We start from the raw sequence: 15,893 nt of genomic DNA, 5'->3' as shown, positions 1-15,893 counted from the left end.
TTTCAAGTAATAAAGTCAGAGCCATATACTAGTATATTGTTCAGAAACACTTCTTACAGGAAACACAGTAGAAATGAGTGTGGGAGAAACCCGGAATGAAAGCTAAACATGCAGATTGAGAGCCCCCCTCTCAGACTCACAGGTGCTGAATCACTGGCAGATAGCACTGGGGCTCTACATATCACCCAGCATCCCAGAGTGCTTTGCACAAACTTGACATTTGCTGCCACTCTAGAGCTATAGATGTGTGGGTTAACTCACCCACAACATAGCAAATGTAGGAGGCAAGAGGTTATCTTGGGCACCTTCATCTCTCTGTGTTATGAGTTCCAGGAAGTTGAATTGGTTAAGGGAATGGGGTTTCGAATCACATAAGCATGGCTTCAGATGCAGGGAATGCCATTTTACTCATTGGGAGACCCTTGACACACCATTTAATTTCAATTTCTAATTTGGTGAAGTCAAGATCATACCTATGATAGGCGGCCACCATGAGGAATAAGGAAATAACAGTTGTAAAGTGCTCAGCATCCTTCCTAGATGCTAGTAAGCCATCACTTTGAATGAGAGGTTTTGATCAAGTTGCTACACACTTCTGGTTCTGTGGTCCATGGAAGCCTGTTCTGTTCAGGATCCCAGCGGAAGTCAGCACATGTGATGGGGAGGGAAGGCTCAAAGGTGCAGCCTGTGGCTCAGGAAGCACATGGAGCCGTCCTAGCCAGCACCTTCCTCCTCTGTGCTTCAGTGGCAAGTCACTAGGTCTCAACTCTGGTGAGGGCAGGGCAGGTGCCCTGACGGCTCACCCAGTTAGAGAAAGGAAAAAAAGAGATACGAGTAGGTTCATGGGTTTGGCCTCGGAAGACTGGTCCATTCACCATTTCAGAACTCAAAGCCTTTACTTTTAAAAGACTATTAATAGAATGCTTCCATCTTAAAGTAATGATGATACTGACCCCATGAAAGTGACAGGTGCCTCCCATACCTTGCCTTAGTCCTCATGACACCATGGAGGGGTAGGTACCTGTCCTGCTGGCTCATTGGTAAGAGACACGAAGATGGGAACACTGGTGGGTTTTGTCAGTCTGCGCAGTTGGTAACCTCAGAACTGAGGTTTGCAGAGCTACTTGTCTCAGGTCCTCTCCTCTGCCATCATTTTCAGCACTTGCTATCCATTGTAATCAACCCCTGAGGTTTGAAAACAATAAAACTACTCCCATTATGCCCTGGGGATTCTGACTCAGTTGGCCTTATGGGGGTGGGGGTGGGGCACAGACATTTGCATTTTATAAAGCACCCTTCCCCCTTACTGTCTGAGAGGCTTCCACTGTGTGTGAGAGTTGAGGACTACTGTTCTCCATACTAGTTTGTTATTTAAAATCGCACGTTTTCCTTCTGTAAGTGACCTCCGTTTGCTTGTATGTGTCAATATTATTAACTACAATGTCTATAAACATCTCAAATGCTAAATTGAGAGCTAGCCAAATACTAGGATATTTAAAAACCTTGTCTTGACGTCAAGCATGGAAGATCAAATACACTAACTTTGTGGTTGCTAGTAAGCGTTCCCAGTGTTTGTCTAGCTCCAAAAAAATCACTGTATTTGTTTTTTTGGCATCGGAAGCAAGTCAGTTCCACAAACCGCGTTCACTTCTGATCAAAGGCAATTCTAGGTCACTGGCTGGGTAGAACTAGTCCAGCCAGTTGTGCCCAATCCGATGGTGTCATCCACTCTGAAGAAGGTGGACAACACTAAACTAAGCCATGTCAGGTGAGTTAATATGACTTACCTTAATTAGGGACTTGACCCTGGTAAGCCTTTATTTTTCTATTCTACTTTAGCCTGCAGATTCCTAGCAGGCCTGGTATATGTCAGAGCAACCTGAAGAATTGGAAAAGTGAGCAGACTGGAATGCTTCTGGAAAATACTGATGGCAGCAGATAAGACTGCCCGCAGGTGATGGCAGCAGATAAGACTGCCCGCAGGTGAAGTTTCTGGAGAAAGGGCAATGGAAGGAGTGGGGAGTAGAAGTAGGTCTAGCTGGGTTTGGTTTTCCTTTGTGTAACCTTGGCCATAGTAGTTCATTTGTTTAAGCCTGAAATTAAAAAAACAAACAAACACAGAACAACAACAGAAAAACACCTTTAACCTGGAGAAAATAATACCTGCCTCTCAAGGTTGCGTCTTCATTTTGAAGACCATGAAGTAGCACATAGAGGGAATTTGATGAGGAGTGGTTAGTTATGATGATGCATACCAGACTTTTTATTGTGTGAGCTATGTGTGTGACATTTATTTACTGCCTTAGCAGTTGTTTTAAAAGAATAACTCTGTTTTTGGCAAATAGGGAATAAAAGTTTTGAGTAGTGAAAGAGCTGAACTGGTGATATTTAGAGCAAATACCTTAGTCTGTCACATCTTTTTGGATTGATTTAGTGCAGAATTTGGGTTGATAAAGTTCTATTCCAAAATGAGGTTGCTGTATTTTTGCAGAGGGAATTTACCGTTTTGTCATTTTTAGTTTCTTATGGAATTCTTTTCCAGGTTTATGGGTGAAATTATCTTTCTTATATTTTGTTAGGTATTTGAAATGATAATTTATTTATCAGGAAGTATAATAGAAAATATAGCTAATGTTCCATGTGTTTTTGAGGATCACCAATAAAGTTAAATGGTATATAAACCCTATGTTGATGAATTGGGTTCTTTATTTTATGAGCATACATGTGAGTGGAATGGCATAGTGCAGTTCCTTATGCAGGATGAAGTGGGAATAACCAAGGTGATTAGGGATCCTCTCACGGACTTGGGTTTGGTTTTATTTAAAGCAGCTCATCCTGCATGGATCTGAGGGAACAGTGCTTCATGGTCTGAGATGCTTGGGGTAAGGCTACTAGAGCTCTAGCCCAGAGTTTCACAACCTGGGTGCAATTGACATTTAGGGCCAGGGGGGGGGGGGGGCTGTCCTGTGTATTGTAGGATAGTTAGCAGCATCCCTGGTCTCCCCTCATTATATGCCAGGAGCACCCTTCTCCAGTTGTGCCAACCCCAAATGTGTCCAGACATTACTCAAAGTCTTCTTGGGGGCAAAATTGTCTCCCACTCTAAAAGCACCTGCACCCCAGGTGGAGATGCTCTTATCTGCTCTGCATGATTATTTGGGTCTGAGTAAGGTAGTCCATGTCCTGAATAAGTTCCTAATCAGGAGTGAGGGTTCAAGGAATGTTGGGCTGTTTTATATGCTCTCCAGAGGCTACATTAAAAGGGGACCAATGTATGTCAACAAGATGCAACCGTTCTGGGTTTGGATCCTTGTCTGTGCTCTAAGTCCTAAGACTTCATCCACCTCTTTGTGCTCCTCTGTGCTTCCATTGTGATTGACTGGAGGAACTAACATTGTGCATTGAGCTGAATGAACTAGGATGCACATGCCTTAAGGGCACGGCCTTCAACTGTCTTGTTCTTCATTTCATACCAGTGGCTGAAAGGGTGCCCATCATGAAGTAGAGCTCAATAAATATTTGTTTAAAAAAATGAATGGACACACAAATAAATTGCATGGAGGTAAGTAGGTCAGGAGATCTGGGAAAAATACTTGTTCTGCTAACAATTTGGTGAGCAAGTCACTTCACCTTCCTAAACACCCAGATCCTCCTCCAGCTGTGAAATCTTATGGCTATGGCAAGGTACCAGACAGTGTTGTGTAATTAATGCGTGCTATTCCTCTCTCAAATAAGGATGAAATCTTGAATGGCTAGTACAAAAGTAATCAGCAACTAGGTTGTGTGGAATCAGGAGAGAATAATCAACTGAAGAAACAGTCCTATTCCCATGCAGTTGAAACATTGGTTATTTCTTTGCAGGTATTTCTGAAATAGGTAATAAATAAATTTTCAGTACATCTCTTAAGATATATGTTGTGGTAGAAATGAGTCAGTCCTAAAGGTGTTATTTGACTAGCTCATGAGCTGTTTGATAATAATAATCTTAGCGAGTCACGACATCATAAGAATGCCAAGATGAATAATCGATGTGGAAAATTCATTTCCCAGACTGAGGGCTGGAGAACTACTTCCACAGGAAGCCTGATTACCACCCACATAGACTAGTCAGTAATAGTGACCAGAGTTTGACACCGCTCAAACTTGGAAAGGTACAGTACAAGCAGATTGCAAATGCAAGCAAAGCTGCCCATAATCCCAGAGCAAATCCGGATGTGAAACCAACATGGTTCAAGTTGCCTACCCATGCCAATTTAGCCACGGTTATGTAGATAATGCTAATTGTAATTTATGGCTGAGGCAGATTTATCTGGCAATGCTCAGGATTTTCTGTGGAAAGTTAGAAAAGGCAGAGGCTCCTGAATGTTATAACAAATCTTAAGTTAGGAAAAGTTTGGTTGATGGCAGGTACAGTGGATGTGGTTATTCACATTGGCTGCTAAGGGTGGTTGAACAAGCATTATGACCAGGATTGGCTCTTTGTGTTGTCATGTGGTGCCAGCCATGTGGCAGTCTGGGGCGAGCAGAGAACCCAGTCATGGGAAGGGAGAGTGTGGTGAACAGGAAAGTCCCAAGATCACAGGAAAATGGCTATAGAGTTATGATGGTATTGGGGATGGGGGAGCCAAAGAGGCCAAAGCTTCGCATGGATCATGAACCTACTACCAGGGTGGATGTTGAGAACAAAGGGGATTCTAACCATGGTCATGGCGCAAAAGTGACTAAGGGCATGATGGGATTTCTGTCAAAATGAACACAGAGCTTCAGAAACATCCAGATACTGAGAAAATGGAGAAGAAAGAAGATCCTAGGATAGGATACAGGCAACAACTCTCTGCCAAGCTCTAGCACTGTCAGGCTGGTGTTGGGGGTGGACTAAGAAACTCTGGGAACTTAAGAGACCAGGTTGGATAGAATTGGGTCCTATACACAGGACAGCTGCACCGGAAATATTGGCAGCGTTGCAGAAGTTACTTTGTTCAACAAGAAAAAGATTCTGTAGGGGAGGCCAGGGGATTGTCAAGGGTGAGGGGAAAAAAGGACACATATGTAATACCCTTTGTAATACTTTAAGCAATAAAATAAATAAATAAATAAATAGATAGATAGATAGATAAATAAATAAATAAATAAATAAAAAAGAAAAAGATTCTGTTCCATTTCTACCCTAAGTACCATGGTAAGTTTTGAGAAGATAAGGTTAAATTATAAATGTTCCTATTCTCGAGAAGTATGTTTGATCTAGAAAGGAGGTAGAGGCAGAAATATCAACTATAGAGATGCAATGGAACTCTGAGATGTTACTGAGCAACGAGCTAGCCCAAAATCTAAGAACAGATGAGCAGCTGCAAAGAAAGAAGAAATTTGAGGACTTGTTTACCTGGGGCAAACATGGCCAGCAGCACAGGTGGGAAGAATTCATCAGAATTCTTCATGCACTGGGGGAGGCCAGTATGGGCTGGAGAGAGTGTGGAGGCCCTGGAGGCTCCCATATAGGAACAGTTTATACCCATGGTGGTCTGCTCTCCATGGACTCCAATAGATGCTCATAAAAGGATCGGAGAGAGTCCTGAGAAACTCCCCCTAGTTGTGCAGACCTGGAGGGAGGACAGCGGAGCCACTGTGGTAGGGGCGGAGGGTCCCCATTGCACCTGCACGAGAGCCTAGGAGGCAGGTGGGCAAGGAGCACTCTATAGTTCACTGGGAGCTTTTAAAAATTAATGGCAGAGCAGAGCAACTGATTTGGAATTTCTGGAAATGGACTAATCCTTTCACAAACTCTTCCAAGTTATTCTAACATGTAGTCAGTATGCGAAGCATTGTCCCACATTTAGCTTTTGCATACCAGCATTCTCTTCCCTCTGGCAGACTTTTTCCTGATCCATTACTTGGTCGTGTGTGTGTGTGTGTGTGTGTGTGTGTGTGTGTGTAAGTGTGGGTGAGGGATTCTGTTAAGATTTACAGCCTCTGACCCATATCCAGTCATTTTGCAAATGCATGAAATTCAGATGGGGCTGCTCCTCTGGCCTGTAGGCACACTCGCAGTGAAGGAATTTGTATGATTTCTCTTAGGATCACACTCTATGACCCTTTTACAGTTATTATGAAGTTCCAGCACAATTAAATACTGGAAACAATGCAAAAGTTGAGCCCAGATCCAGGGAATGCAGAATTATAGTGGAAGCAAGAAAGCTGTAATGAAATGTGTGGCAGCATGATGGAGAACTGCAATTAGTTTGGATTGACGACTCTTAAAATAAGTATTTTATGATCAGGATAAGTATGGTAGATTTAAATAAGTATGCATTTGTAGATTTATAGTTTTCAAATGTATTCATAACTGTCATCTCATATTGGAAAAGCTGGGAGTTAAGGTTGTTAATTCACATGCCCAAATCACGTATTCTTTAGATTTGTCAGGAAAAACAAAAAAGGTGTTGAAATGGACACTTGCTTATTTGGGTGTCCTTTCTATGGAATGTTGGGTGTTGTTTATATAGGAACCTGAGCCTTTTATTGACTGAGACAGTTTACAATTCTAAATTATAGGAGACTGAGAGGAATACAATGATCCTCTTGTGTACAGATGCACATCCATTTAGTCTGGTGGATTTGTAATTGATTTCTACCCTGTGGAATAGGTGACGCAAATATTACATTTTATTCCTGGTGGACATTGACTCATTTTGCATCTATTAGCAAGTTTATTTTAGCATTCTTGATTGCCTGTATTTGTATCTGTTTTCAGATTTTTCTTTGAACTGGTTTAACATCTTCTATAGGTCTCCTCATTAATTAATATGTTAAATAAAAATTTACATGTTTATTGTATATTTTTATGAAAGTCAGAATTTTGCTCTTTTAGAGATTTCCTTATAGCAGACTTGAATTCAGAGCTTCTGCTTCCAACCCCAGGGCTTATTAACTATGGAAATTCAAATGAGCTAAATAAATATTGCTTCTGCAATCTGTCACTTCCACAAAAGAGCACCCAAAACACATTGACCAGAGATATTGCAGTAAGAGAAAATACCACTTGTCAGAAAAAAGTATTTACACACATATACAGATTTAAAAATATATAAAGTGATTTTGACTCACAGATGTCATGATTGCATAAGTAGACAATGCATAAGACTGCATAGATAATGAATTTGCCTTAATAAGCAATTTCGGCAAGATCTCTGGATACAATAAACAAATAGAAAATAGATGCCAAAACCGGTTTGGCTCAGTGGATAGAGCGTCGGCCTGCGGACTGAGGGGTCCCGGGTTCGATTCCGGTCAAGGGCATGTACCTGGGTTGCGGGCACATCCCCAGTGGGAGATGTGCAGGAGGCGGCTGATCGATGTTTCTCTCTCATCGATGTTTCTGACTCTCTGTCTCTCTCCCTTCCTCTCTGTAAAAAATCAGTGGAATATATTTAAAAAAAAAAAAGAAAATAGAATTAAAAAGATACCATTTGTAGTTGAATTGAAACATACAAAATACTTAGGAATAAATCTAATGATAGATGTACAAACTGTCTACACAGAAAACTGGAAAACATTAGTGAGAGAAATAAAGAAGACAAATACATATATATGTTTTTAGAAGATCGAATTGTTTACAGATTATAATTCATCCCATATTGATCAGTAGATCAAGTGCAATGCCTGAAGATACCTTCTGGAAATTGGCAAGCTTATTTCAAAAGATACTTGGAAATGCAAAGGACATAAATTAGCCAAGAAAGTCCCAAAGAACAACCAAGTTGGGGGAGTCAGAATCTCAGGTATGAAGACTTGTTATAATGCTGCAGTATTTACACAAGTGTGGTATTGGCATGAAATAGACAAATAGGACAGAATAGTAAGCATGAAAAAAGAACACATGTGTATGGCTACCTGATTTATTATGAAGATGAGGCCCAGTGGAGTATACAAAGGTTGGTCTTTTCAATAGATGGAGCTGAGTCAATGTGGTATGTCTGAGGAGCTAAAGACATCTTTCCTCTGTCTTCTGTCAACCCCTTAAAAGACCATCCAAAAACCTTTTGATTAAAGACACTAAGTATATTAGATCTATGTTCTGCACAAGTCAGAGAATGGTATCCAGGGCTTTAAGATTTGGACCTAAATGATTAAAACTAGATCTTTCAAGGGTGGGAACTAATTAAGATTTAAAAATCCATGACATAGTAGTTTTGGATTGGTTCAAGAGAGAGTCTTGAAATAGTCTAGATAAGGAAACTGATTGTTGATAAGTGAACTGCTTGCTCAGGTGAAAAATCTATTATCCTGTTAGGAGAAATAGATAAGCAAGATATTTGCTTGGAGAAATTGGTTTGCAGGAATTTCTTGGACCAAAGTCCTGTCCCAGTTGGCCTCAATTCTCTGTTGTGCTAATTAACTATATGGATGTGGTTGTTACTACCCCCACCTCCTACCTCACACCACACACTGCAGACAATTCCAGATGAAAAGTAGATCTAAATGTAAAATTAAGTAAAGCTTCTAGGGGAAGGTATAGGGGGATGTTTCCATGACCTTCAAATAGATAAAGATTTCTTAAATCAAATAAAAAAGATAATTAGCCATAATACAGTAACAATGGATAATTGATCTTCATTATATTACGAATCACGTTAATTCAAAATAAAGCATTAAGATTCTTAAAGGCAGAAAGCAAATAGAAAAGTCCCCAAGCCCAGCTGACATGGCTCAGTGGTTGAGCGTTGACCTATGAACCAGGAGGTCACAGTTCGATTCCCAGTCAGGGCACATGCCCAGGTTTTGGGCTTGATCCCCAGTGTGGGGTGTGTAGGAGGCAGGCGATCAATGATTCTCTCTCCTCTTTGATGTTTCCATCTCTCCCTCCCTCTCCCTTCCTCTCTGAAATCAATAAAAAAGGAAAGTTGTCAGAAGATTTGAGCAGAAACTGGACAGAGAGGCTATCCAAATGGTTATTGAAGCTGAGGAAAATCCTATCTTATAACTCAGCAATTCCACTTCTCTCGGTGTACACCTGAAAAATGGACATACACATATTCACCAAAAGACATGTTAAATAATTTCTACTAATAGAAGAGCCTATAAATAAAGTTGTGGTTCACCCATACAATGGAGAAGGAAGGAGGATTAATAATTTATTGCTCTATGCAACAATATGAATGACTTACAAACATAATGCTAAGCAAAAATAGCCAAACGCAAAAAATTAATAGACTGATTCTAATTACATAATAAAGTCCAAATATAGGCAAATTGAATCTATGTTGTTATAAGTCATAACAATGTTTATCTTTGGTACCAACTTGGAGACATTCAGAGCTTCCACCCTGTTAGTAACTTTCTACTTTGTGGTCTGAGTGCAGGTTGGATTTACAGAGCGTGTCCATTTTGTGAAAATAGCAATAGGCTGTCCTTTTCTGTACTTTCAGCTGAATTTCTCTGCAGGCTGTCGTGGAGGGCTGGGGAAAGAAAGGAAAGGAAGAAGGAAAAACTGAAGGGAAAGTTACTTTCTAGGGATCTACAATGTCATGGCTACCGTAATGACATGTAAAGCAATATGGAAAACGAACAGAAAAAGCTAATGACTTCACACTAACCCAAACAAACGAAAGGATGAGAATGTTATTCTGGAGTGAGCACAGCCTTGGTTCACCTCTCTTTCAATTCTTAGAACTCTCCAGGCGTGTGTTTTTCTTGGTGTCAAGCTTAGGCCTTCGTACCTCATTAAAGAAGCATTGATGGTGGGATGGGTGTTCTTTCTCTGGCCTGGGAGCCACATTTAGATCTCAGTTGACAGCCCAGCCCCCATTCTCTCTATTTCCCATGTGCCACTTGCATAAAGGAGCATGTGTACTGAAGTGGGAGCTTGGGGATGGGGTGCTGGGAGTTCCAGAAGTCATCCTTCACTCTGAAACCGGATTCATGCCACCCCCTCCAGACTGCACATGTGCGGTGGAACACTTGCTGCAAGGTGACTCTAACATGGGTTTCAGCTGACATCCTTTCTGCTGGTTCCAGAAATACAAATTAGCCTGTGTTGGCAGCAGATTAGGGGCTGCTCTTTTAAGCAGTCTTTCATTCTGCAGTTTTATTTTCCATTCATCTTGCCAAGAGAGTCTCTTTTTCCAGAAGTTTCTCCTCTACTCTCCCTGCCCTCCTCTTTCATTTTTTTTTTCCCTTCGAGATCCAACTATGTCTTTCCTGGAGCCTTTCGCTGTTTCTTATCCTCGTATACTCTTACGCTGCCCGTTCCTTTCATCTGTGCACTTTTATCTCTGACTTAGAAATTCTTGGCCAGCAGTAAAACTGTTTCTAAAGTAAGTGCAACCCAAGTGGGTACATGACTTGTTTTGTTCAATAAAACTTCATTGACAGTTTAGATTTCCTTGAATCTCCGATATTTGTGATGTAGACTATTAAACCTATTATCATTCATTATCAAGTTATTGGTTGTCTAGAACCGGCCCATAATGAGAGTTTTATTTCCCCTTAAATCACAGAAATCTCAGTAAGAGGATTTAACCATATCCCACATTCCTTTACCTTTTAAATTTACTCCCTACAGGATTATACCATGTGATAGTGCCTATATTTAGGGAGCCTTCCCAAGTGTAATACCCCATCACCAATGCATATGCATGTCTCAGAGAAGCCCGGTGATATTAACAGCCATAGAGTGGGGAAGAACCAGGGCCAATTGGACTATGGACTAGCCCATTCCCATCCCCTTCTGCTGATTCTTCCATAATAGCTCATGGTTTATCTTGTTTACAACTTTCGGACGTTGGAAGTCTCTTTATTATCAGAGGCCTTGCCATTTACGCACAGGAAAGATGACTGCGCAGCCCTGGGGTCTGTGGTTAACCTGCACTATTTGGGTATCTCCAGGGAGGGAGGGAAGGACAGCGGTTTGAGCCCCGTGGAAAACTCTGCCTGGTGACGGGGAACCCCGGCATTGGTGGAGACTTTTTGTGGCATTAGCTCACGTCTCTCTAGTTTAAACTTTAAAAAGGAACACTTTTTTCCCCTCCAGTTTTCTGTGAGTTGGAAATATCCAAAAGCCGCCTCACCACAAGGCATATTGTTGTTTGGCCCTTTATTAATCAGTGTCTTAAATGTGATGTTCTTTTTTAGCACAAAGTAAGTGTCTTTGGGATGTTAGGGGTAAGTTCCATAACATCCCTCCCCAAGCCTTGCTTTTATTTCACTCTGTTAGAAGTGAATGAGGTTTTTATGGAGAAAGATCTCTAGTAACATTTAACAACATTTTCATGTTTTATTTCTAGTACCACTTGAACCTAATTCAGTTATAAAGTAAGTAACAGAGGAGATAGATCTTGGCATCCCTGGCTAGTATGAGAGGTCCCAGATTTATAGTCCACTAGAGGCCTGGTGCAGGGATTCGTGTACCAGTGGCATCCCTTGGCCTGGCAAGCACCCTCACAATCCGGGACCCCTCAGGGGATGTCAGAGAGCCGGTTTCAGCCTGATCCCCACAGGCCAGGCTAAGGGACCCCAACGGTGCAAGAATCTGTGCACCGGACCTCTAGTGTGCATATAAGATCTTTGGTTAATCTCTTCCTGTCCTCCCCCTTCCCCCTTCCCTCTGAGATTCATCAGTCTGTTCCATGTTTCCATGCCTGTGCATTGAGTGTCTGTGCCCTGGTGGTCATTGTGCATCATAGCTACCAGTCGAACGGTCGAATGGTTGAATAGTCGCTTAGGTTTTTATATATATAGAAGATTCTATTTTAAATGCTGGTTAGTTTTCCATACTTGTTTGTGATCAGGTCAAGTCAGTGGAATACAAATTCAGGGAACTCTTAGAACTGAGATGCCAACTTCCTCTCTATCTCTGTTAGTTAAGCAGTGACTATTTTGGGGAGAGGAGAACCTCAGCTAAGACTGTGACTCTTAGTTATGTCATTTGGGTTCCAGGCCATGAGCATGACTTTTGGGAAAGAGGTGGCTGCAGCCAGTGTTTCTGTGTAGAGTCTGTCCTTGGAATACAAAGAAGAGGAGGAGGAGGTGGATTCAGATGGACAATTTCAGGATCATTTGTATGACCTGTGTCTTGGTTTTCTAGTTTCTCTTTCACCTTCCAAAGGGATGGGAGCCTAGCAACATAGACATCGTTGTAATGTTGACCAAGCTTCATTTCTAATGTGCTCAAGTTTTCATGAGGCAACCTTTTATCACTAAGTGTTATAATGGTATTTTATGTCTAGTGCTTTGGCATCACCTAAACACAGGTGACATTGTTTGAGCCTCAAAACTGTCAGGAGAGATGGTTAAAGCAAGAACAATGATCTGTATTTTACAAATAGCAGCTTGAAGCTTCAAGGTCATGTAGCTACAAAATGATGGGCCATGTTTTAGAGTCTTAGCATCTCTCTGCTATAATTTGCTGCAGCATTATTGACTTCAGAAGTTTTAAGTAAAAAAAAAATTTACTTAATTTTTTAAACTTTTTAAAAAAGTCTTTAAAAAATTCTACTTACTTTTTTAAAAATTTCTTAAATCCATTCCCCAATTTAGAAAAAGCGGGATTCCCCTTAACCAGCTGGTAGTCAAGTTCATTTTGTGTAACTAAGGAGGAAAAAAAAACCCTGCAAGAAAAAAAAGAGCAAAATGTTACCCTGTTTCACTGAACTGATTTAAGACATAACAAGGGAAATGGGAAAAAATTGGACTATCCTGACAGATAGCTTTGTTTGCCAAACTACAGGCAGATCAGGATTTAAGAAGCTTAAACTCCTGGAAAATAAGAGATGAATTCCAACTGGAAATTTTAAGAAGTGACTTTCCAAAGTAGGGCACTACCGACCAGCGAGATGTTACAAACACAGAAGCTAAAGAGACTGCCCTGAGTCAGACTGTAGGTTCACTCACTAACACGGCTAAAGGCAGTTTGTATGCGTGGGTAAACGTTCTCATTGTCAGTGGTGCAAAAACATTCTATACCCTCAACAGTTTCAAACCTTCTCCTCCAGTGGATGACTGTGAAAACCCACTGAGACCCACGGGGCTACAGTACAAACACAGATATATAAACATGCATGCATTAAATGTCTCCAACAGCGACCAGAATGTTAAATCGATTTTATGAGAAGTTGGTTTTCCAGCCACTGAGTGGCTGTAAATGTTAAGTGTTTTTACAGGTTGTTGCTCTCCCAGCTGCTGAGCTGCCTTAAATGTTATCTCTCTCTCTCTCTCTCTCTCTCTCTCTCTCTCTCTCTCTCTCTCTCACATACACACACACACACACCCTTGCTTTTCCAGCTGGTAAGCTTCTCTGTACATTTTTATGAAGTTTTTCCTCATCCTTTTACTTGCTAAATCTATTTATATTTTACTCACAAAAGCAAGTGCAAAATTGCCTTGGCATCATCCAATTTTTATTGTTATTGTATTTTTAAAAATGACAAATAAAAATTCCATCCCCATGGCAGGGCCTTCCAGAAAGCTGGGGCTCCAGTTCTAATGAGTCTAAGATGCACATTGTGAGTTCAGCCCAGAGTTTAGATACCACAGGAGCACTCCCCTTGCGGTGCGCCCAGTGGAAACACTGTTCTTGTGGTATTTCCATTGGAAATATTGCACTTGTGGTATTTTTTTCAATGGAAAAACTATTACTGGGGCATTATTGAGTGCTGCAGGAAATGCTGGCTGGAGTCTCGTAACAAATGGCCAAGAGAAAGAGATGCTGAACTAGAGAATTACATTAAAGCAGACACAAATGGAAGCAAGGGGTTATAAAAGGGATGATGATGATAATGATGATATTTTATTTGAGAATGCAAAGTCCCTGCTACATTATAATGAGGAAAGGGGGAAATTTTTTATAATTAGCTGAAGTTTTGTAAAAAAACAGCAACCCAAGATAGAATTAGGGTTAGGAATAAGACCTACACTTGATAGAATGAAAACAAAAAGAAAAGTGAGATCATAAACGGTGTGTGTGTGTGTGTGTGTGTGTGTGTGTGTGTGTGTGTACGCTTTATTGTTCTATCCTAAGATCTATTCACAAGCTCTAGAAGTAAGTGGTCGAGGGCAAAAACAACAGGCAAAAGGTAGGTGTTTAAAGAAAAAGACCCAAGGAGACTATTCTGAAGAATTTCCCCAATCAAGTTGGAGGCTGGACTCTTGGCCTCAAGTAAACCAGCTTGAAAGAATTACCTGGCTGCCCAGGCTCTGCTGAGTCTGGCCTGGGTTTAGTGCTTCCCTTCATTCCCCAGCACCCCCGCCCCCCAGCGGATTCCCTGCTTCTGTTGGGCAGGACTCTCACCATTTCTCACTCACGCCTGGCTTTCTTTCACATTTGGTTTCCTGCATGATCACCTCCTTCCTGGGATGGCCTTCACGGCTCTACATTCCTCCCGGGCTTCAAGCCAAGCTCCATGTCCAGTTCATCAAACAAAGCCTTTCTGACTCCACCAGCCTCCCCTGGATAAACCCCTTTTCATGCTTTAACTTGGAGGGATGTCTCGACATGTCAGCCTTCAATGTGTTGTCATGTGCTGTGCCTTAGCAGCCACATGGAGGGCAGGCACCTCGCTTTCCCTTTTTTTGTGTCCCACAGCACCTGACAGGGCTCAGAGCACTGAGTAGGTGCTTAGGGTTAGGTGCTTAAAGGAGGTAAAGCAAACATATCTCCGTTTCTCTGAATCCTCATTGAATGGTTATTTTAGCTACAATAGTCCTGGCAGCGCCTAATACAGTAACAGCTTATTTCTTGTTCACATCACATTTCTACGTGGGCATTCAGGTGGAGTGACTCTTCTCTAATTCGTGACTCGGGGACCCAGGTTTCTTCTACCTTATAAACCATTGGTTTTCAACACATGGCTTTCAAGGTTGCCCTGTGGGTGGTCTCTATTCCCACCAGCTGGAAGGGGCAAAGGGAGCAGAGGACTGTGTATGCAAGGTGTCTATAGAATTGACCTGAAGAGTGGCATTTGTGTCCATATTTTATTGGTCAAAATTCCATCACATGATTTGTGGGCTGTATTATGTCCCCTCGTATGTTGAAATCTTAACCTTAACTCTTAAGAGTACTCAGGCCCAGCCAGTATAGCTCAGTGGTTGAACATTGATCTATGAATCAGGAGATTGAGGTTTGATTCTCAGTCAGGGCACATGCCTGGGTTGTGGGCTCAGTCTCCAATGGGGGGCGTGCAGGAGGCAGCCGTTTGATGATTCTCTCTTATCATTGATGATTCTATCTCTCTCTTTCTCTCCTTTCCTCTCTGAAATCAATTAAAAACTATTTCTTAAAAATTATAAAGGCTACATATGAACTAAAATGTGGAGGTAAGGAAGAGAGGATGGAATCTAGGTTGAAGGAGTTTTCAGTGAGGAGTTTGAACTCTACTACAGAGACAGTTGTCTGAGAGAAGGGTCAGAGAAAGAGAGGAGGATGCTAAAATCTTGGTGGAGAGGAATAGCACATAAAGAGAATTCATTAGTGACAGTATACGGGATTGCCTCTACTATATTTCAGTCTGTTTGAATACAGCCAGTAGAAAGTTGCCAACCAGAGGTCGAAGCACATTGAAACTCTTATTTCAAGCCAGTTCAGAATAGGCAAAACCATGGAGACAGGAAGCAGGTTAGTGTTGCCAGGAGCTGTGATGAGGGGCAAGTGGGGAATGTCTGCTAATGAGTACGGGGCTTCCTTTTTTGGTGATGAGCCCTTTGGGAATTAGATGGTGATGATGGCTGCACAACTTGGTGAATATACTAAAAGTCACTGAATTGTACATTTTTAAAATCATGATATGCGAATTATCTCAATTAAAAAGAATTTTTAGGAAGCAAAATTACAGTTATGAAGAAATTATGAAAATAATTTTATGGTTGGGGTCACCACAACATGAGGAACTGTATTAAAGGGCCGC

General features: G+C 41.4%; 1 long non-coding RNA gene across 1 annotated transcript; it reads left to right on the top strand.

The window, feature by feature from the left end:
* Positions 1-6,833: 6,833 nt before the first annotated feature.
* Positions 6,834-15,606, top strand: LOC106725367. Its single transcript, XR_001361249.1, has 3 exons — positions 6,834-6,844; positions 8,708-8,709; positions 15,570-15,606. It is a non-coding gene; the product is annotated as an uncharacterized LOC106725367 (long non-coding RNA).
* The last annotated feature ends 287 nt before the right edge of the window (positions 15,607-15,893 follow it).

The sequence above is a fragment of the Myotis brandtii genome, unplaced genomic scaffold, assembly GCF_000412655.1.
Source record: "Myotis brandtii unplaced genomic scaffold, ASM41265v1 scaffold157, whole genome shotgun sequence".
NCBI classification, from domain to species: domain Eukaryota; kingdom Metazoa; phylum Chordata; class Mammalia; order Chiroptera; family Vespertilionidae; genus Myotis; species Myotis brandtii.
This window is presented reverse-complemented; position numbering and strand designations above follow the sequence as displayed.